Here is a 23504-nt window from a genome sequence, read left to right as displayed (position 1 = left end):
TCCCTTGATTTCCTCACTATTGATTTCAGTCTTGAACGTATTAAATGATGGAGAATGCAAAGGTATTTCTCATAAATGACAGATTACTTATCCTGAGATTATATCCCTTGGTTTTCGACTGTTCAGCCAGAGGAGGAAGCCTTTTAAAATTACCCTAGCAATCCTTTTCAGAATCTCAAATGCCTCAAGGAAATCACGTCTCATTTAAAAAAAATTCCAATGAATGTAGGTCAAGGGTACTCATTCCACCTGTCTGGATGAGCACAGTTCCACAAATATTAGGAACCTTGAGAGTATCCAGATCCATACTAAACATTCCTTCCCGCTATGAGTCCTGCATTATGGCTGCAGTGTGAATTTCTAAATAAGTGTACTATGGTTGCTTGCCAAATCTACTTCAATAACACCTTCCAAACGCATGACTTCTACTGAGAAGGAAAAGGCAATACGAATCTGGGAACGCTACATCTCACCATTCTAAGCCAAAGGTAGTGAAAAATGCTGGAGAAACTCAGCGGGTGAGGCAGCATCTATGGAGCGAAGGAATGGGTGACGTTTCAGGTCGAGACCCTTCTTCAGACTGATGTAGACTCAATGGAAGGGTCTTGACCTGAAACGTCACCTATTCCTTCGCTCCATAGATGCTGCGTCACCCGCTGAGTTTCTCCAGCATTTTTGTCTACCTTCGATTTTTCCAGCATCTGCAGTTCCTTCTTAACCATTCTAAGTCACACAATTCTAAGTTATGGATAGGGACGGCGAGGGTCCACGTGCTAAAATGCTCAACTGGAGTAAGGCCAACTTTGACGGTATGAGAGAAGGTCTTGCTCAAGTCGACTGGAGCAGGTTATTTGAGGGGAAAGTAACATCGGCCAAGTGGGATGTTTTTAAAAGTGTACAAAAGTGTAAAGTTGGGTGGGCGGCGCGACTCATGTTGCAGCGGCCTCTGCTGTCCGTCTGTCTTTTTTTTTGTCTCGTTTGAGTGTAGTTTATAGTGTTCTTTTTAACTGGGTATGTGTGGGGGGCGGGGGGGGGGGAACTTTTAAAATATTTTCCCTGTACGGAGGACCCGACCTCCGTTGTCGTTAGGGCCTAGCGCCGTGGAGCAGTCTCCAACCGGAACGACCTGGGGCTCCAGTCGTGGAGCCTGCGGACTACTTACCATCACGGAGCTGGCTGAGTTCAGAGCGGGAGGAGCTGTGGTGGCGCACTGCTGTGGCCCGACCCCGGAGATTCGGAGGCTCCAGCCGCCAGCCCGGTGGACGGTGACATCAGGAGCTCACGGATCCCTGGTGGGAGACCGCTTTTCGGGGCTTCCGCAACGGCGACTTCTCCCGCCCAAGTTGCGGGGTTGAGGATGACCTGGAGCGGGGCCTTACATCGCCCGGCGTGGCTTTAAATGGCCACGGGACTTGCTAGCGCCCGCCGGGGGCTCCAACACCAAGACCCGGAGCATGGCCTTGCATCGCCCCGCGCGGCTTTAATGGCCGCGAGACTTATTTACCATCGCCCGCCGGGGGCTTTGACTGTGACATCGGGAGGAGAATGGGGAGTGCAGGGGAGAGATAAGACTTTGCCTTCCATTACAGTGAGGAGGTGATTCACTGTGATAGATGTTTGTGTAAATTGTGTTGTGTCTTGGTTCTTCTACTTGTTTGTATGACTGCAGAAACCAAATTTCGATTGAACCTCAATGAGGTTCAAATGACAACAAATAAATTGTATCATTGTATAATTGAAGAAAGCTCAGGATGTGTACGTCCCCGTTAGAGTGAAGGGCACAGGCAAACGTAAGGAAGCTTGGCTGACGAGGGAAATTAAGACATTAATCAAAAACAAGAAAGATGCATGGGACAGCTATAGGCAGCTGGGATCAAGTGTATCCCTGGAGGAGTTTGGGGAACGAAGGAGTAAACTGAAAAAGGAAATCAGAAGAGCAAAAAGGGGCTAGGAGATAGCTCTGGCGGGTAGCATTAAGGACAATCCCAAAAGATTTTATAAAGGGCACCATGTTATAGGAAAGATATTGTCAAGCTAGAAAGGATTCAGAAAAGATTGACGATGATGTTGCCAGGACTAGAGGGTGTGAGCTATAGGGAGAGGTTGAGTAGGCTGGGTCTCTATTCCATGGAGCGTAGGAGGATGAGGGGAGATTGTGTAGAGGTATACAAAATGATGAGAGAATAGATCAGGTAGATGCACACTTTAGCCCAAATTAGGGGAATCAGGGACCAGAGGACACAGGTTCAAGGTGAAGGGGAAAAGATTTAATATGAATCCGAAGGGTAACTTTTTCACACAAACGGTGGTGGGTGTATGGAACAAGTTGCCAGAGGAGAGAGTTGAGGCTGGGACTATCCCATCATTTAAGAAACAGTTAGCGAGGTACATGGACAGGACAGGTTTGGAGGAATATGGACCAAGTGCAGGCAAGTGGGACTAGTGTAGCTGGGACATTGTTGGCAGGTGTGGGCGAGTTGGGCCAAAGGGCCTGTTTCCACACTGTATCACTCTATGACTCTATGACAGCCACGCGTTTGTAAATATGCTTAGTTTCTTTCTTTGTTATTTTGTCTCAAGCCTGGAAATCTCTATCAGTAGCACTATAGGAGTTAAAAGAATCCAACAAAAAAATATTGTGGATAGACACAAAATGTTGGAGTAACTCAGTGAGACAGGCAACATCTTTGGAGAGAAGGAATGGGTGACATTTTGGCTCGAGATCCTCCTTGAGGTTCTCGACCCGAAGTGTCACCTATAGCTTCTCTCCAGACATGCTGCCGGTCCGGCTGAGTTACTCCAGCATTTTGTGTCTATCTTCAGTGTAAATCAACACAACATACACAAATAAATATTGTACCAGTTCATGAAAGAGGCATACTACCTTTCCATGATGGGCAGTAAATGCTTGCCTTGTCCGTGTTATTTACCTTCCATAAAAATATTTTTAAAAATCCCTAAGGTTCTATCCCTTGTCCCAATTTAATGAATTTAGGCTGCAGTGGCCTCTAAATCAGAATATTCTTCCCTAAGCATTAGAGATTAAAACCATGCACCAGATGTGATCATAAAAGAGCCCTGTTAAATTGTAGCAGGACCTCTTTACTTATATACTGTACGCCTCTTGCAATAAATGCCTGCGTTACAATTAGTTTTCTAATTGCCTGCTGCACACATATGTTGCTTCTGCACTTTGATGAGACAGAATACCAAGATCCATAAATATGCCAACATTTGTACATTTTTTCATCATTTAAAAATGAACTGCTCTCTGACTTTTTTCCGACCCATCACAGACTCTTTATGTCATCACAACGTGATTTTTATACCCATTTTTATATTGTTCATTAAAGTCTTTGATGAACAATATAAGATTGTACATTGCAAAGGCCCAGTGCTAACGCACATGATATCTTATTTTTAATTCTGATAATTTCATAAAATCCTTCATCTCTGTTTTCTGTCCTTCAACCAAATCACTGCTAATGCTATTATGTTACCTCCAACCCCATAAGCATTTACTTTGTCCTGAATCGTTTGTGTAGCACTTTTTTCACAGGCTTTTTGAAATTCCAAATATTTTATGTCTGCGGGTTATTTTGAGAGAGTGCAGCACCTTTACTGCAGCTTCAAACAAAATCACAAGATATAAAAGCAAGGGAGGTTGTTTAAAAAGGTTTTACAGTTGATATTCAATATTAGGACTATGTTATATATGGATGGAACTAAAAGTATAAAACATGCATGTTAAGAGTCCAAAATATTTTCATTTATTAAAAGTAGTGGAGGAATAACTAAGAAGTTCCTTTACAGGCTCTCTGTTTGTGCAACTCATTTGGAAAACCACTGAAAGTCCAAGTGCCAATGTTTTGTTATGTTACTACATTACAAAGAATGTACTTCAATTATACAGGGCACAGAACAGAGTGTCAAGACTGAGGAAAGGTTGGAGACGATCAAGTTCAGAAATCAGAGTGAAATTAATTCTGGGAGAATTTCAAGTTAGCATTTAGAATATTTGAAGTATCTGGATAAGGTTAAGCAAAACTTGCATCAAACTTCACAAAGTTGGTTTTAAATGTAAATGAGTGGAAAATGAACTTAAAACTGGTATTATAGAGAATTATGTGTTTGTATGTTTGAAGATAAGTTTAAAAAAAACTGAAAATATGGGAAAAGCCATATCTTGCATGAATCATGCACAAGCATTTTTAGTACAACTTGAAAATACAATACAATACAATAATACAATATTTTATTCCATGTCGTTTGAACCTCAGTGAGGCTCAAACGAAACTCCGTTTCCACAGCCATACAAACAAAGACAATTCCTACAAGACATACAAACAATTCAATTTACACAAACATCCATCACAGTGAATCTCCTCCTCACTGTGATGGAAGGCAAAGTATTTTCTCTCCCCTGCACCATTTCTCTCCCGATGTCGAAGCCCCAGGCGGGCGATGGTAAGTTCCACGGCCATTTAAGGCCCCACCGGGCGATGTACGGCCCCGCTCCAGGCCCAAAAGTCACAAAGTTGGAGCCCCCGGCGGGCGCTGGAATGTCCCGCGGCCATTGAAGCCGCGCCGGGCGATGTACGGCCCCGCTCCGGGTCATTCCAACCCTGCGACACAGGCGGGAGCTCCGAAAAGCGGTCTCCTGCCGGACCTGCGAGCTCCCGACGTCATAGTCCACGGGTCTGCAGCTGGAGCCTCCGAGCTCCGGAGTCGGGCCGCAGCAGCGAGCCACCACCGCTCCCCACGCTCCGAGGCTGGCCAGCCCCACAATGGTAAGTCCACAGCGCCGCAGGCTCCGCGACTGGAGCCCCCCAGGTCGTTCCGGTAGGAGGCCGCTCCACGGTGCTAGGCCCCAACGACAACGGAGACCCGACAAGAAAAAGGTCGGGTCTCCCGTGCAGGGAAGAGATTTTTTAAAGTTTCCCCCTCCCTCCCCCCCCGCCCCCCACATGTACACAGTTAAAACAATATTTAAAAAAAACACGAACAACTACATTTAACTAGACAAAAAATTAAAAAAAAAGACAGACAGGCTGTAGTGAGTCGCGCCGCTGCACAAACTATGCCTATTTGATTAGCACGATTATTTGGATAATACTGGAAGTGTTTTGAGAGAGTTTAGCACCTGAAAACAAACCTTTGAACACACCCGTTGCTTAGTAAATGGCTATTGGGCCTGTCCCACTTAGGCGACTTTTTAGGCGACTGCAGGAGACCATGCGGTCACCACATTGTTGCCTCATGTTCGCGGGTGGTTGCCGGGTAGTCGCCTTCATGGTCGTGAGGAGTTCCCGCATTCTCAGAACTAATCGCGGCATCATTATGAAGCCTCATGGAGAGTAGCGAGAATTCTCGTGCCGTAGGTGCAGCGTTAGTAGGTTGCCAGGAGGTCGAAGGTTGTCGTAGGTTCTTGTAGGTTGTAGCCGGTGATGACCGGTGAATTGCATTGGCTCATTGGGAAAGAAAACTTAAGCAGTAGTTTTCAGAACCAAGGATATCCGACCGGTAATGTTAATGTCCGCCGAGCTTCACAGCCGTGTATCTCTGGCTTCTTAATAGTTGTCTCCCCTCCTTCTCCCCTTTCTTCCCCCTCTCCCACCCTCTCACCCCCCCCCTTTTAAAGGACTTACATGACCCTTCCCGTACACTGTGCTTTCACAGTCTTAATTACAGTGCCAACTTTCCTGTGTGTGTCTGTATCACATTGGCTTTTCACCGTGTGAATTTCACTCAGACAGCGCTCCCGCTGCTTGCCCTGTCCCCTTGACAGTCGCTGGCAGTCGCCTGAAAAATCGCCAAAGTGGGACAGGCCCAAAATGAACCTCCAGACTTTTGATGGGGCAAGAGAAGGAGGTTGGCTCGGGACCGACTTCCCTTGGTTTGGGACCGACTCGGAAGGTCCAGGCTGCAGGAGCTTCGACCGCCCTGATCACGGGAGCTTCGACCACCCCGACGTTGGGGCTTCGATCGCCGGCCGTGGGGGCTTCAATTGCCCCGACTGCAGATGGTTCGACTGCCCCGACCGCGGGAGAATAAAGGTGAAAGAAAATAGTAAGATTAAATGAGAACTTACCAGTTTGAAGTTTGATCTGTATTTTATGAGGAGTTACGATGAGGGATTACGTGAAGAGCCTGCTCAGCACGCATGCGCGGCATACTTCCAAGCAGCGGTGTGGAATCACAGATAGACACAGTCATTGAAGTAAACATAGTAAAGAAAAGGAGACATCAGTTTATCAGTTTGACCCATATTATTGAGGGTGGGAGCGGAGGGCACGTAATCCCTCATCGTAACTCCTCATAAAATACAGATCAAACTTCAAACTGGTAAGTTCTCGTTTAATCTTACTATTTTACTTTGGAGTCACGTGAGTGACGACGTGAAGATTTCAAAGCTCTGATTTCAAACCGTGTAACAGTTATTACTTCATTCACTGCCGAAGTCCTTGAGGGAGGAAGTGTGTTATTGTAATCAACCAATGAATCTGTTTGTAGAAAAACACAATGGTATTTTTTAACAATAACAACAAAGAAATTAAATTGCTCCCCTGGACATAAATTAAATATTTGCAGTCTGTAAAAAAAATTTTTGCAAATAAAGCAGGTTTTGCCAACGGCTTATTATAAAATTTCTGAAAGGTCTTTCCCCCCGACCATCCTGCTGTAGCCAGGATGTGGTCTATAGGCACGTCCATTATTTTAGCCGTTGACGTGGATGCTGCCCTGGTGGAGTGAGATTTGTACATGTTAGTGTTTATCCCAGCAGCTTTTAGCACCTGCTTGAGCCATCTCGAAATGGTTTGGCTCGTCCCCCGACCATAAGGTTTTTTATGACTGACCCACAAGGCTTTTCATCTCCCTCGAATATTTTTGGTTGTGTCTATGTAGGATAGTAGGTGGGTCATGGCACATAACCGTGGTTCTGGCGGGTAAGCCCGGAATTCCACGACTGGATTAGGCGTTCCTGGTCTGCTCTGTTTGATCATTCCCTGGATAACGACAGAGATCTGGTCTGGAGCTGTGAGCATGCTGTCCAGTCGCAATAGGTGTAGTGACTGGACCCTCTGTGCAGATACAAGTGCCATCAACATGAGTGTTTTGAGCATAGATTGTTCCAGGTTGAGGGATCTGGCTGGTGGCCATCCCCTGAGGTATGTCAGGACCACACTGACATCCCATGTATGGGTGTACCTTGGTCTAGGGGGTTAGAGTTGTAAATACCCTTCATTAGTTTGACCACCAGCGGGTGGGACCCCATGGCCTGTTGTCCTGGAGCTGGTTTTAAATAGACAGACATGGCACTTCTAGCCGTGTTGATGGCTCTGTAGCTGAGTCCTTCATCGTGGTGAAGGTTCGCCAGGAATTCCAGTACATTGGTAACTGTAGCGGTTGAGTAGGTGGTCCCTGTATCCAAGCAGTACTTCTCCCATTTCTTGATGCTGGACAAGTGCTGTTTTTTAGTGGATGTTCGGAGGGATGCTGACATGGTGTCGACGGTTTGTTCTGATAATCCCAGTCCCAGAAGTGGCTTGTGCAGAATCTGCAACCCAGGAGTTTGATTTTTTCATGGCACGGGTGGCTTGTGCCCGACACTGGGTGTTAATAACTCTGGGTCACTGGGGAATACCATCGGAGTTTCAACAACCATGTCATGGAGTATTGGGAACCATGGCTGCGTAGGCCAGTCGGGTACTATCAAAATATCTGAAGCAGAGTCCATTTGTATTGTGCGTAGTCCCCGACTGATGAGGCAGAAGGGAGGTATGCATAGAAGAAGAATTTCCCCAATCCAGCGCAAACGCATCTACCGCTGCTGCCTCAGGGTCTGGTTCCCAAGCGACATACATAGGTACCTGGTGATTTAGCCTTGATGCAAATAAATCGATATCTGGTGTACCATATTGCTTGATAACTTTTGCAAATTTTTTGGGGTTTAACATCCATTCGATGTTGTCATTAAATTTACGTGACCTGGTGTCTGCCACTGTATTTAGCGTACCTGGCAGGTAAGTTGCTGATAGCCAAATATGTCTTTCGACACACCATTGCCAAATTGTGTTGACCAACTTGTCGCATGATACCGATTTTATGCCGCCCATATGGTTAATGTAGGCCATCACCGTAGTATTATGTAACCGTACATGCAAGTGATGCATATTTGTGCATATGCATTTAAACCATAAAAGTCACCCAACATCTCTAGATAATTAATGCCCAGTGTAAGTGGTAATGATGACTCTGGGTTAGTCCATCTACTTCCTGTGCTGGATATAGAGTTAGTTGCTCCCCAGCCTTGAGCACTGGCATCTGTTTAGATAACTAACGTAGGGTTAGTGATGATAATAGGGCTGAAAACTATGCCAAATGTTTTTTTGCCCACCACTGTAGTTCTGATATTGCTTCAGTGGGTAACTTCATGACACGATCATAATGACCTGTATGTCGTTTTGGTGCCTGTACCTTTACTCTTTGTAAGTTTTGACAGTGCAAAGGTCCGAATTGTGTAGCCGGAAATGCTGCTACCATTTTCCCAATTACTCTGTTACTTGTCGAATAGTTGGTAGTTCGTTGACCATTAAATTGTTGCATGATTGTGCCAATTCAACTGTTTTGTCTCTTGGCAATGTTACAGTCACGTAGACTGAATTAATTGTGAAGCCCAAGTAGTCCATGTTTGTGGATGGCTTCAACTTAGATTTATCTGGATGTAAGACAATCCCAGGGTTTCGAATAACTCTTTGGTAGCTGATACAGCTAACATAGTCAATTCCATGGTCTTGCCTACTATTTAAGATATCATCAAGATTTGCCATGACAATATGTTTTTGTCTTCTGAATATTGCCTGAGCTGGTTTTAGTATCTTGGTGAATAATCTTGGGCTGATGTGAACCCATTGGGTAACGCTTTAAACTGCATAGCTGCCCCATCCAGGTAAATTTCAGGTATCTGCGATGATCCTTGTGAATGGTACTAAATAGTAAACATCTTTAAGATGAATGCTTGCCATGAAGAATCCTTTGGAAATTAGTTGTTTGGCAGTAACAACCGTTTCCATTTTGAAATGCATATACTTAACAAACATATTTAGTGAAGCTAAGTCAATGATGATGCGACATCCACCATCTTTTTTGGGTTTAGTGAATATATTTGATACGAATTCCAAGGGTTCATGTTTCCCCATGATACCCTTTGTAATTAGTCTCACCAGTTCAGCTTGTCCCTCTCGTTTCTTTAACGGAGAGGGGAAAATACCCTCTGGGGTGAATGTTGAACTGGTGGCAATTTTTCTAGTATGAATTGTATTTGTATCCACTAATGCCATTGAGTATATACTGATCCCTCGTGATAGACTCCCGTGCTTCTTTAAACAGGTGTAATCTCCCCCCTGTTAGTATTAAGCCCCTATTCTCTATACGCTGGTAGGAACCAGACCCACCTACCTCCATGGTTATGGGTATTCTTCTGTTTCCTGCCGGTCCAACGAGTCTTGGACGTTGTCTGACGTGGTGGTGACATTGGGGGGTGGCGCATTTTCCATGGGGTCCGCTTTGGGCCCTGGTCTAAAGAAGACTTCCGGGATAGAATGCGGACCCCGAGCTTTCATCAGTCCCATATGGTAGACGTCGACTGACGGAAGCGATGGGGTGCTGCTGCTTAGGAATTATTGTTTTTGGTTTGCTCGTCCCGGGGCCTGCGCTCATGAGACCGAAAGTTTTTTAAAGCCTCTTCCATATCCTTCATATGCTTTGTGAGGTTTTTGCCAAAGAGCAGTGGGTCTGGCTCAGTGGCTGGATTATGCACAACCCCGCTAATTTAGAATTTTATGGCAGGTCTTATGATTTGTTTACGAAGGTTGTGGTCATCTCGGTATTTGTCCACGGAACGAGCAAACGATGTGATGGCTGACGTCAGGAGCCTGAGGATCCGCTGCAGTTTTAGCTCCTGGTTCCGAATATTTGCCCCAACATGCCCCCACTTTTGGCTGTTTACAGCCGGCACTTTAAGGGACTCACAGTTCTCTGGAGCTGTATACGTTTCTAAGGCCTCATTGACCACCTCTCCTGTAGGGGCCTGTTGGAGAGGTGGTTAATGCTGGCCGCTAGTTTGGCCTTTAACGGCCTCCTGCACGTGGGGTTGCCACGTAGCGGTCCACCACACCTAGCAGCTCTTCCTGTTCCTGCACCCCTTGCCTACTCCCGACATCTTCAGCCAGCGTCCCCTCTTCTTGACCAGCCCAGTCCTGGTCACCAAAGCTACCCTCAGGTAAGGAGGAAGCAATGGACAGTGCATAAGACACTGTGGAGGGAGTGCCTGAACTCCCCCTGCGAGAGCGCCCCTCACGAAGCGCGTCTCGCTGGAGCTCCTGCTCCAGGAGCCGCTCCAAGCGGCTCAAGCGGCTGTCTCCCCTCCCCGCGCGGGTGGAGAGACGTCCCCGTCCGACAAGTCGGAAGCCACCAGCCGGACGCCTCTTCCGTGGCTTTACTTCCAGCCCGCTGCTCAGGCGCTAGCGGGCTGGGCTCGGCACGGTGTCGGGGAATAGCAGAGCGCCGGGTAAGCGGTCCTACCGCCTTGTTGCTGCCCCCCCCCAGATGGAACGCTCTTCCGTGGAGTCGAGCGGGGGACAGGTTTGTCCAAGAGCCTTTCTTCTCTGCCTGAAATGCAGAAGGCTCCCTGTGAAAGAAAACCCGACCTCAGAGCTTACCTGGCGGTCCGTTCTTTCACCCTGTAGCGGGAACGCTTGACTCCCGATGCGGCCGCTGTTGCACTGCTGAACGCAATGCCGCGCGTGCGTGCTGAGCGAGCTCTTCACGTAGTCACTCACGTGACTCCGAAGTAAAATTAGACGTTATTGCCTTCCATCACAGTGAGGAATGTGGGGAATCTGTTGTGGTGGATGTTTATGTTAACTTTTATATAGTAGTGTGTCTTGTTGCTTTTTTTTTGTATGACTGTATGGTAAATCGAGTTTCACTGCACCTTAATGGTACACATGACAATAAAATACCTTTGAACCTTTTTGAACCTTTGAAGGAGAGAGGGGGCATTCAGCAGAGGTCAAGATGCTGTATGAGAGGCGTAGAGGAGGAGTAGATTGTGAGGTCTCAGCAGAAAGCTGATCTCTGTGAGGATTTTACAGAGCAATACCTCCTCTTCTCCAAGGAGTTTCTCAAAGGGATCATTGTGTCACATAGCACAGAACAAGACCTTTCAGTCCACAAAATCCAGGCTGACATTTACGAACCCATTTACGCTTATGATTCATTAATCCTATGCCATTCTCTGCACGTTCTCATGAACTCCACTCTCCCTCTCTCTACCCACCCGAGATTCTACCATTCAACTACACACTAGGGACAATTTACAGTGTCCAATAAACCTACCAACTTACACTTCTTTGTGATGTGGGAGGAAAGGGAGCTCTCGAAGGAAACCCACGTGGTAGCATGCAAAGTCTGCACAACTAGCACCAGTGGTCAAGATTGAATCCTGGTCGCAGGAGCTGTGAGACAGCAGCACCACTAGCTGTGCCACTATGCCATCCCTCTGCTAGCAGCCTCCGAACCTACAAATAGAGAACCTTGACTGTGGTAATTAAAGTCACTGTCGTGCTGAATTTCCACACGATTTGGACAGCAGTCATTAGTAATGTCCCACATTTTATCCATCACCTTTGATATGTAGCAGCAGACAGAGTGAGCCCAGGGATTTTCAAGGACTGCAGGCATCCCTGTCACGCAAGAAGACTACATATTGATGGCACCACCAAAATCAGTAACTGCGGAGGACGACCAGTCTGACACTGCCCAGCCACGACCACAGGGTAACAGTCCAGGCTTTGCTCATCAGCTGCCCTTGCATTTGAAATGCTTCAACGTGGCACACATGTGCTTAGCTCACTTGTGCTCCGAGAGGTAATCTTGATCATATAAAATGATGAGAGACATAGACTGGGTAGACATTCAGAACCTTTTACACAGGGTGGAAAATTCAAATACTAGAGGGCATAGCTTTAAGGTTAGAGGAGCAAAGTTTGAAGGAGATGTGCGGGGCAAGTCTGGATTACACTGCCAGGGATGATGATCAGGGCAAATACAATTGCAGTATTTAAGGGACTTTAGGATAGGCATATGAATATGCAGGGAAAGGAGGGATATGGATTATGTGCAGGGATATAAGAGATGGCATTGGCATCATGTTTGTACAGACATTGTGGACCAAAGAGCCTGTTCTTGTGCGGTACTGTTTTAAATTCTATGTTCTATGGTGGCCAAGGCAATCTTGGAACCAAAATACAAGCCCCTGAGATCAACAAGAAATTGTATAATGACGTTGGGGCAAGTGGGGATGTCAAAACATACTCCTCCAAAGCAACACCTTGAAAAACATTGAAGACAACTCCCCATTCCCAACCAACATCTGTTGAAGCTATCTAGATTCTTCTTGGAGTACAGTCCCTTGTTTTTATTTAAAGAGGGATATATATGGTCAGAGAATGCTCCCTATACTGAGTCCATGAGCAGGCTTTGGCTTATACTCATCGCCGGTTGGAAGTGTAGGACACTCTGTCTTCAGAATCTGATAGAAATAAAGTATTCTACTGGCAATCAGCAGGACAAATGGTAAAAGGATGTTCATTCTGATGGGACCGTCCTGAAGTTTGGGCATAATTTCAGAATAAGCAGATACTAATTTTGGACATAGAGGGGAGGAATTTCTCTTATCAGAAGTTTGGGTATTTTTAGAATTCCCATCCCAGAGAGTTATGGAGATTGCTAACATTTAAAGCTAAAGTAGATAGTCATATTGATAAAAGACGAGAAAAAGGGTTAGTCAGGAACGTGGAATTACAGCCAAAATAAGATCAGCCATGATCATATTGAATGGCAGATCACACTTGAGCCAACTTGTTCCTGCTATTTTTTCACGTTCTTCAGAATAGAAAGGATAAAATAACATTGTATCTTTAAAAGCCTCTGTGATGGCTGCACCATTAATGGGGTGCGCCATCACACCTAAGCTGCATTGTCACTGCTGATCCTGGTTAGCTGGTTGCTTGGCGGTTATCAACAGCCTTTAAGAGGCTTATATTTAGGCACGTTGATATGCAGGGAATGGAGAGATATGGTTGCATCACAGCTTGGTTTGGGCATAGCTCTGCCCAAGACTGCAAGAAACTGCAGAAACATAGAAACATAGAAACATAGAAATTAGGTGCAGGAGTAGGCCATTCGGCCCTTCGAGCCTGCACCGCCATTCAATATGATCATGGCTGATCATCCAACTCAGTATCCCGTACCTGCCTTCTCTCCATACCCTCTGATCCCCTTAGCCACAAGGGCCACATCTAACTCCCTCTTAAATATACCCAATGAACTGGCCTCGACTACCCTCTGTGGCAGAGAGTTCCAGAGATTCACCCCTCTCTGTGTGAAAAAAGTTCTTCACATCTCGGTTTTAAAGGATTTCCCCCTTATCCTTAAGCTGTGACCCCTTGTCCTGGACTTCCCCAACATCGGGAGCAATCTTCCTGCAAGTTGTGGATGTTGCCGAGTCCATCACGCAGAAAGACGTCCCACCATTGATTCCACACTACCTCGGAAAAGCAGCCAGAATAATTAAAGGCTTTTCCCTCCTTGGTTATTCCTGCTCCCATCCGCAAAAAGTAGAGAAGCAGGAAAGCGTGCACCACCAGACCCAGGAACACCTTATACAATCATGAGAAACCTGTCTAAAATCATGAGAGGAATAGATTGGGTAGATGTGCAGAATTTCTTTTCCAGAGTAGGTGAATTGAGGACCAGAGCACAGGTTCAAAGTGAAGGGGAAAAGTTTTAATAGGAATCTGAGGGGTAACTTTTTTGCATCAAGAGTGGTGGGTGTATGGAACAAGCTGCCTGAAGGGGTAGTTGAGGCTAGGATTATCCCAACATTTAAGAATAGTTAGACAGGTACATGGATGGGACAGGTTTGGAGGGGTATGGACCAAACACAGGCAGGTGGGACTAGTGTAGCTGGGACATGTTGATCGGTATGGGCAAGTTGGGCCGATGGCCTGTTTCTACTCTGTATCACTCTATGACTATGAATCTATGACCTTTTTCCCCTCCATTGTCAGTCTTTGGAATGGTTCTATCAAAAGTTAAGCTACTTTTCTATCCACTTCTACCCCATTGAGGACAATGGAATTTGTCTACTGAACTGATGCACTCAATGCATTGCAATGCTGAGAACTATATTCTGCACTTAAAATTTCCCCTTTATATTTGTATTTGATATGAACTGATTGGTACATCTAATCTGCATGAACACAATGATAAACAAAGATTTTCCCTATACCTCAGTACATGTGACAATAATAAACCTAAACTTAAACTTAATTTTGACCATGCATGCATGGTCCATAAAATTCTCACAGATTTATGGCTTAATTTTTTTTTTCATTGATCTCATTTGCTACCATCTAACAAACGGTTTCCTGGCACCTTTTATAAGAAGGTATCTATGTTTATTTCCCACTTACCAATTAATGGAACCAGAACAACATCAGAAAATAAGAGATAGACACAAAATGCTGGAGTACCTCAGTTGGACAGGCAACATCTCTGGAGAGAAGAATGGGTGAGTTTCGGGTTGAGACTCTTCTTCGCACTAGTCAGTGGAAAGGGAAACGATAGATATAGACAGTGATGTAGAGAGATATAGAACAAATGAACGAAAGATCCACCTCTTTCCGCTTCCACAGAGACTGTTCTGCAACTTCTGGTCAACTCATCCCTTCCCACCCAAACCACCCCCTCCTCAGATACCTACCCCTGCAACTGCAGGAGATGCAATACCTGTCGCTATACCTCCTCCCTCGACTGTCCATGGACCTCAACAGTCCTTTCAGGTTAGGCAGAGGTTCACTTGCACCTCCTCCAACCTCATCTACTGTATCCGTTGTTCAAGATGTGGACTTATACATCGGAGAGACCAAACGTAGACTGGGCGATCGTTTCGCTGAACACCTTCTCTCGATCTGCCTGGACCTACCTGATCTCCCGGTTGCCAAACACTTTAAATCCCCTTCCAATTCCGACACTGACCTTTTTGTCCTAGACCTCCTCGATCGTCAGAGTGAGGCCAAACACAAATTGCAGGAACAGCATCTTATATTTTGTTTGGGCAGCTTACAGCCCAGTGGAATTAATAATGATTTATTTAACTTGAAGTAACCCCTGCATTCCCTCTCTCGCCATCCCTCCCCCACCCAACTCGCACCAGTTTCTCATTCTCACTTAGCAAACAGCTAACAATGGCCTGTTTCCTTTATCATCGTTAGTTTTTTGCATATCTTTCATTCATTTGTTCTACATCTCTCTACATCACTGTCTGTATCTCTCGTTTTCCGTTCACCTGACTAGTCTGAAGAAGGAGCTCGACCCAAACGTCACCAATTCCTTCTCTTCAGAGTAGCTGCCTGTCCCACTGAGTTACTCCAGCATTTTGTGTCTATCTTTGGTTTAAGCCAGCAAATGCAGTTCCTTCCTACACATACTCTGAAAATAAGAGTGGCTGCTCTAACCGATTGATCAGTCATGGTTTCCGGTATGCTTCCTTGTCCTCGAGGATGACTTTGGTTAAAGGTTATGGAGAGGTTTTAATTAGCAGTGACTAGCTTGTACTGATGTTACTGCTCATAAATTTGTAGTAACATAGAAGGCAGCTAAGCCCAACAGCAATGCAGTTGCAGAAAAGTTTTTGCTCGGTACAAGTTTTGTGTCAGCTCTCCACCGTCAGACTGGTGAGGTTTAATTGTGCATCATATTCCCCACACATGTTTTCCAGCAAAAAAATGCACTCTAATGTCTCTTTTGTGCTGGAGACATCCTTCATTAATTTGATATCCCAAAAAGGCTCCAAAATAACGGCAGCACTTTGGATGAACCAGTTAAAATGTTTCTATTGTAATGAAAGTTAAGTCGACCTTGTCCCTCTCTCCAACTTCACTATCTGATACTGGCAATAGAAATTTCCAAGAACCTGCTTGATTTTCCTTCAGTGAGCTCCCTTGGTTTTCCTATGTTTAAACCTCAGCCAACAAAAATGGTTAATCTTGAATCCTCATTATTCAGAAGAAACTAGATCTATCCCTGAGCATTTGAAGATTGCTATTAAAGAATATTTCATGTAAAATTCTGAATGATGCTATCTCAAGGAATAGAGAGCTTCAATATTGTTGATACTACAATGCACAACATGTATCTGCAGACAAGGTATGGTAGTGTGGATGTGTTTAAAAAAAGAATCCATTGGAAGCATTATCCTATCCCATCGTTAGCTTGACCTTTGACCTAGTACTAAAGTTTAATGGAAAAACTGAACATTCCAAAATCAAATGACATTTATTCATTTTAGTGAAACATTTCAATTTCCACAATCTCACAGCTTTGGGGAAACTAACTCAAATTGTAGGTTGTGAAATGAGATTCAACTGACAGAGTCAACCTTCAAATTAATTGTGAGGAAGTTGTTTAAGCCTCTCAGTCTTCAGTCATTTCTACTAAAATCAAGCATTATCTTCACCTGTTATTTAACACTGCCTGAATTCTTTATTTTATTCTTGACCTTTGGTTACCTTTCTCGATCTTTGAACTTTTCAATCAAAGTATTTTCCTTTGACACAGTGCCCAACAGCATTCCTCTTTCTTGCAATGTGTAATTGGAGTGAAGTTGTGGAAATCCTTGTCCATCCAGTTCACATGATGGAAATTCAGACTGAAACAGGAAGGATTAAGCCAAAAAATGAATGTGCCATGAGGTGATTGACTGTGGGAGAATCATATATCTTTTGCCTCCTGACTCAGTAGTGTGCTTTCATTTGAACAATCTGTTTCACATTTCAGTGACAGACAGATAAAATGTTCCTCCTTCCTGAAAATGAGGATAAAAACAGTATTCAATAAAATTAGAAGCAATGAAAGCTTTTAGATCTGTAATTGATTCTGATGTAGCATCAACTTTGCCTCGCATGCAGTTTTGCTACAAACAAAAGTACAAAGAAAGCAAGTAATTGCTTTTATAGAGTAGGTGTAAGAGAATTAAATATTTAAGGGGCTAAAGTTGAACATCCTAGAAAATACGGTTAAAAAAGAAGATACCTGATTAAGCTTTGCCAGTTGATTCAACATAGAGCATACTCAAAATTAAAAAAAAACGGAAAAGCGGGAAATTAGAAAGAAAAACAGATAAATCTGGATCATCAGATTGGGCAGCCTCCGCATAAAGAGAAAATGTTAACATTCCAGGTCAAAGACCCTTTGGAAGTTTATATTTCCACAGATGCTGTCTGTCCAGTGAGCGTTTATAGAATTCTGTGTATTTATATCCAAAATGCATGTTGCGATGCTGTGTTATCCTGAGTTCAGCCACCTGCAGTACAGTGTGGTGTTTGTTAGTTTGATGTCGTTACATGGGGTCCAATCTCATAATTAGTTATCATACAATGATACCAGTGTGTACTGATCAACACCATGGGTGCACCTCTTAAAGGCAAGATTGTTCATGGCAATGTTCAGTTGCAGGGTTAATTCAAAAGTTAGCTGGTTGAATAGGATGGAATAATACGGACGAGAATGAGCACTCAATTTCCTAGTGATCATGGAGGTTTAGGAAAGGAGAGACATTCTCTCCACTCACCAAGAGTATTTCTCATGCAGTTATTTAAAAACCAATGGATCAAACTAGGAATCGAGGTCAAAACAAGAAGCTAAGCCCCAAAGACATTGATGTAGTCAAGTCAAGTCAAGTCAAGTCAAGAGAGTTTATTGTCATGTGTCCCTGATAGGACAATGAAATTCTTGCTTTGCTTCAGCACAACAGAACATAGTAGGCATTGACTACAAACAGATCAGTGTGTCCATATACCATTATATGCGTAAATACATGAATAAATAAACTGATAAAGTGCAAATAACAGATAATGGGCTATTAATATTCTGAGTTTTGTCCGAGCCAAGTTTAATAGCCTGATGGCTGTGGGGAAGTAGCTATTCCTGAACCTGGTCGTTGCAGTCTTCAGGCTCCCGTACCTTCTACCTGAAGGTAGCAGGGAGATGAGTGTGTGGCCAAGATGGTGTGGGTCCTTGATGATACTGCCATCCTTTTTGAGGCAGCGACTGCGATAGATCCCCTCGATGGAAGGGAGGTCAGAACCGATGATGGACTGGGCAGTGTTTACTACTTTTTGTAGTCTTTTTCTCTCCAGGGCGCTCAAGTTGCCGAACCAAGCCACGATGCAACGGTCAGTTTGCTCTCTCTGGTGCACATGTAGAGGTTAGAGAGAGTCCTCCTTGACAAACCGACTCTCCGTAATCTTCTCAGGAACTAGAGGAGCTGATGTGCTTTTTTAATAATTGCATCAGTGTTATCGGACCAGGAAAGATCTTCAGAGATGTGCACGCCCAGGAATTTGAAGCTCTTGACCCTTTCAACCATTGACCCGTTGATAAAAACGGGACTGTGGGTCCCCATCCTACTCCTTCCAAAGTTCACAATCAGTTCCATGGTTTTGCTGGTGTTGAGGGCCAGGTTATTGTGCTGGCACCATATGGACAGTTGCTCGATCTCTCTTCGATACTCTGACTCATCCCCATTAGTGATATGTCCCACAACAGTGGTGTCGTCAGCGAACCTGATGATGGAGTTCGCACTATGACCATCTACGCAGTCATGAGTATAGAATGAGTACAGCAGGGGGCTGAGCACGCAACCTTGAGGTGCTCCCGTGCTGATTGTTATCGAGTCTGACACATTTCCACCAATACGAACAGACTGTGGTCTGTGAATGTGGAAGTCGAGGATCCAAGTGCAGAGGGATGCGCAGAGACCCAGTTCTGCGAGTTTGGTTACCAGCTTGCAGGGGATGATTGTAATCAATGAATAACAGCCTGACATATGAGTTTTTGTTGTCCAAGTGGTCCAGTGCGGAGTGGAGGGCCAGCGAGATCGCATCCACCGTTGATCTGTTGTGGCGGTAAGCGAACTGCAGTGGGTCCAGGTTTTTGTCGAGGTAGAAGTTGATTTGCGCCATGATCAACCTCTCGAAGCACTTCATCACCACAGGCATTAGTGCCACTGGTCGATAGTCATAGAGGCACATCACCTTACTCTTCTTGGGCACTGGTATAATTGATGCCCTTTTGAAGCAGGTGGGAACCTCGGACCTCAGAAGTGAGGGGTTGAAAATGTCCGTAAAAACTCCAACCAGTTGGTCCGCACAGGTTTTTAGAACACGACCAGGTATACCATCAGGCCCAGGCTCTTTTCGAGGGTTCACCCCTCTGAAAGATTTCCTGACGTCGGCCTCTGTGACTGAGACTGAAATACCATCACAGCAAATGGGGGCTCGGTGTTCTCCCTATCTAAGCGTGCGTAAAACGCATTGAGCTCAGCAGGGAGTGATGTTTTGCCGACATTCGAGCTGCCTCCTGGTTTTGCCTTGTAGGAGGTGATTGCATTCAGGTCCCGCCACAGCTGCCGAACATCTGTCTCATCCTCCAGTTTGGAGCAGAAGTCCCTTTATACCTTTTTGATGGCCATACCAAGGTCGTATCTGGACTTCTTGTAGACCACTGCATCATCAGACATGAATGCCCGGTGTCTGGTCATCAGAAGAGTGTGGATCTCAAAGTTCATCCAAGGTTTCTGATTGGGAAACACTCGGAAGGTTTTGGTGGGGATGCAGTCCTCCACACATTATTTAATGAAGTCTGTAACGACTGTGGCGTATTCGTTCAAGTCCCCCCCCCCCCCCCCCCCACGACCAGCTCTGTGCTGTCCTCACTTCTGGGGGTGCGCTCTTTAATTGCTGTCTGTAGGCAGGAAGAAGCAGCACCGCGGTATGGTCGGATTTACCTAAGTGAGGGCGAGGGATAGAACGATAGGCATTCTTGATGGAGGTCTAGCAGTGGTCGAGGCTGTTTGGTCCTCTGGTGCAGCAGGAGACATGTTGGTTGAAGTTAGGGAGTGATTTATTTAGGTTTGCCTTATTGAAGTCCCCAGCAATGGTGGTAAATGCCTCGGGGTAAGACGTCTGGTGTTTGTTGACCACGGCGTGCAGCTCCTCCAGTGCCAGACGGACGTCTGCCTGGGGTGGGATGTAGACAACGGTCAGGATGATGGAGGTGAATTCCCTCGGAAGGTAGAAGGGACGGCACTTCACCGCCAGATGTTCGAGGTGTGGAGAGCAGGAGTTGGACAGGACTGCCACGTCTGAGCACGACGCAGAGTACACCATGAGGCAGACGCCCCCTCCTCTCCTTTTCCCAGATGCCAGTGTACGGTCCATACGGTGGATGGAGAACCTTTCAGGCTGGACCGCTGAGTCTGGGGAGCTGGGGGTGAGCCATGTCTCTGTGAAACAGAATGTAGAGCATTCCCTCAGCTCCCTTTGATAAAGCAGCCTTGCCATTAAGTCCTCCACTTTCTTTTCAAGGGACTGTACATTTGCCAGTAGGATAGTAGGGAGAGGGGGCCGAAGTCCCCTGCACTTCAGTCTGACCTGAACTCCTGCCCACCGGCCACGTTTCCGGACACAATGGAGACTTCCCCTTTGTTTCCAGGTACTGTACTTACTGTACCTGCTGTTTCTGTGGACCTGCGCTGGCGGCAGCTCCAGCTCCGTGATGAACGGGGGTTCCCTCAAAGTCGGCAGCAGCAGCTCCAGCTCCGTTGTTCCTGGAGGATCCAGCCCCTCGGCTCTGGAGGTCATCCTCGGGTTTCCAGGTACAGTGTCTGCGTTCCTCCGTCGGGTCGGGTGATTTCCAGCCACGGTGGGAAATATTAAAGTCCGGGGTTCCCGCAGCTGCGGGAGATCGCGAAATTTCGAGAGCCTTGAGGTGCTCAAGCAGCTTGTCCAAAACGGCACCGATTTCTGCCATTTACCTGACCCAGGTGAGTTGTTCGAAGTGGTAATTGAGCCTTTTATGTTCCGGTGCTCCGCAAAAGTCGCCGCAGGCAGGCGCCACCTTGTTCGGGAGTTACTTCAAGCAGTTTACTGCAAGCATATTTTGGCAAGGTTAGAGATTACATTATGGAATTTCCCACCATTAGTTTCACCCCAGCTGTTCATGCCTTGCACATAATGTACACATCTACCGGCAACCTCAAGCTGGGATCTGATTGTCCATCAAACATCCACATAATGCTGCACCAGGTCTCAGACTCTCATATCACAGCTTGAGCACATGGGCAGCTATTCAACCAAGGCAGTCACATCACTGAAACATGCAACATGATCTTTACCAACAATCCTCTTTCTCTCTTGCAGGAGAAGATCATGCATAGTTATTGCCAGTAGCAGCAGGCTAGCGAGAGACATGTAGGGCTCAAGCAGTCACAACAATCCTTGGAGTGTCCAAAGTGAATTATGGGTAGCAATGGTACAGAGAACACACTAAAGGTGATGAAATGCTTATCTCCAATTCTTCTTAGAACATAGAACAGAACAGTAGAGCACAGGAAGAGGCTTTTGGCCATGCTGAGCATGGTGATAGGTTAGACAAATAGTCTCTGCCTGTACATGATCCAGAACCCTCCGTTCCCTGCATATCCCTGAGCCTATCCCAAAGCCTCTATCTTACCTTCCTCCGCTATCACCCTTTCATTCTTTCATCTCACTTCCATTCATCCATAAATCCTTCTGATTATCAAGTTGCTCATAAAATTACCATGTAATTCCTATTCCGTCCCCATTTCACTACTCTTTGTAAAATTGTTCCTATATCTTCCTCCTTTTACACAGCTGAGAACCTCACCCTTGCCAGACTGAGATGCTTTGTGCGGAACAAGAAAGCAATGATGCTGACACTCTATTACTCAATCTTAAAATTGGCCATTTGGACGGAGGTGAAAGGAATCTTCTTTGCTCAGAAGGCATCGTATCTCTGACATTCTGTATCCCAGTAGCTGTAATGCCAGGAGTTGTTCCAGCCTGAAATCAATAGATTTTAAATACCAAGATCAACAGTGATTATGGGGATAAAGTACAAGGGTGGTGAATCTGTGGAATCCATTGCCATGGAAGGCTGTGGAGGCCAAATTAATGGACATTTTTAAAGCAGAGATAGATAGATTCTTGATTAGTACGCATGTCAGGGGTTTTGGGGAGAAGGCAGGAGAATGGGGTTAGGAGGGGGAGATAGATCAGCCATGATTGAATGGCAGAGTAGATTTGATGAGCTAAATGGCTTAATTCTATTCTTATCACATGAACTTATGAACATGAATATGGACAAGGCCTAGAGTCAGTTATGATATTACTACTTTGCAGATGGGTTAGACCTAGTTTCTATTTATTAACTTCTTCTGGGTTTAATGTACTCCTTTCACAATGTCACCTAGTTCTTCAGAAGTAATGGATAAATGTGGCTATAAAAGTGAGGTTTCCGTTGTCTGTTAAAACCTCATGTCTGGCAGCACCAGGCAAAGGCTAAAACCTCCCACTACATCATGTTTCCAGATCTTCTGAATGGCAATATTGTTCAAATTTTGATTACCACCTAACTCCCAGACCCATTCTCCTTCCAACTAATCACCAATATATCTGTCCATAATTGTGATGTGGTTTAAATAGCTGAGGTTTGAGTTCCTTGGCTTCTCTCTATATGATTATCACAGTGCCAGCTGGATCACCAACATCCAATTTGGCCGCATTGGTTTTGAATCAATTTGCCTGCTCAGCACACTTCTGGTGTCTGCTTTATAGCAAGACAACTGGCATTCCATATGTGGCAGACAGCTCAAGTTGCACTAAAAATGTGCACGTACTTATTGTGCGTTAACCTTGAGCTATGTCGCACTCATAGTACCCAACAATGAATGCCACAGAACCAAATTGTACAGTGCACACTTTTTTACAGCAGCTGGAGTTAGTTGTTTTAATATGAGGATGCTGTTCCTTGAACCTTCACTAGCACAAATGTAACCATCCTATTTTACCCCTACAATAATTAATTTTCATTACAAATTCCTCATTACAAATTCCTCAGACTGTTATTTTGATTGGGGTTCAACTTACCTAGGTATAAAATACCTACAGATGAAAACAGTGCTTTCCTATTAGTTTTTTTCTGTAATTAAAATAGTTTGAAATAATTATTTTACTTCGGAGTCACGTGAGTGACTACGTGAAGAAGCTCGCCAGGGCGCATGCGTGCTATTGCGCTACACGCATTGCAACTCGTCATTGTCGGGAGGAAGGACGTTCCTCCCAAATGGCAGGATTTTTGAACCTGCAACAGTAGGTAAGGGAACGTCGTTTTCTTTACTTACCTTTTTCTACAGGAAGGCTGTTGAAAGCTGGCGGGGGAGGAGTCTGCAAGCAGCAGGAAGCCAGCAACGGCCGGTGGCACGACAGTCTCCCTTAGCGGGAGTTCGTGCGACTTTAGCTCCGGGAAGAAAACACCGACAAGGGAGTACTCCGGAGCCGTCAGTCCGACAAACT

The 23504-nt window shown here is 45.3% G+C and overlaps 1 long non-coding RNA gene across 1 annotated transcript in view; it reads left to right on the top strand.

The window, feature by feature from the left end:
• LOC116990476 overlaps window positions 1-22116 on the top strand; it is a 55935-nt gene extending 33819 nt beyond the window's left edge. The window contains exons 2-3 of the long non-coding RNA XR_004416556.1: window positions 21330-21461; window positions 21804-22116. This is a non-coding gene — a long non-coding RNA (uncharacterized LOC116990476). The remainder of the gene's footprint in view (window positions 1-21329; window positions 21462-21803) is intronic.
• The last annotated feature ends 1388 nt before the right edge of the window (window positions 22117-23504 follow it).

Source organism: Amblyraja radiata, chromosome 2, assembly GCF_010909765.2.
Source record: "Amblyraja radiata isolate CabotCenter1 chromosome 2, sAmbRad1.1.pri, whole genome shotgun sequence".
In the NCBI taxonomy this organism is placed as follows: domain Eukaryota; kingdom Metazoa; phylum Chordata; class Chondrichthyes; order Rajiformes; family Rajidae; genus Amblyraja; species Amblyraja radiata.
The sequence above is the reverse complement of the archived record's forward strand: the minus strand, read 5'-3'. Positions and strand labels throughout refer to the sequence as shown.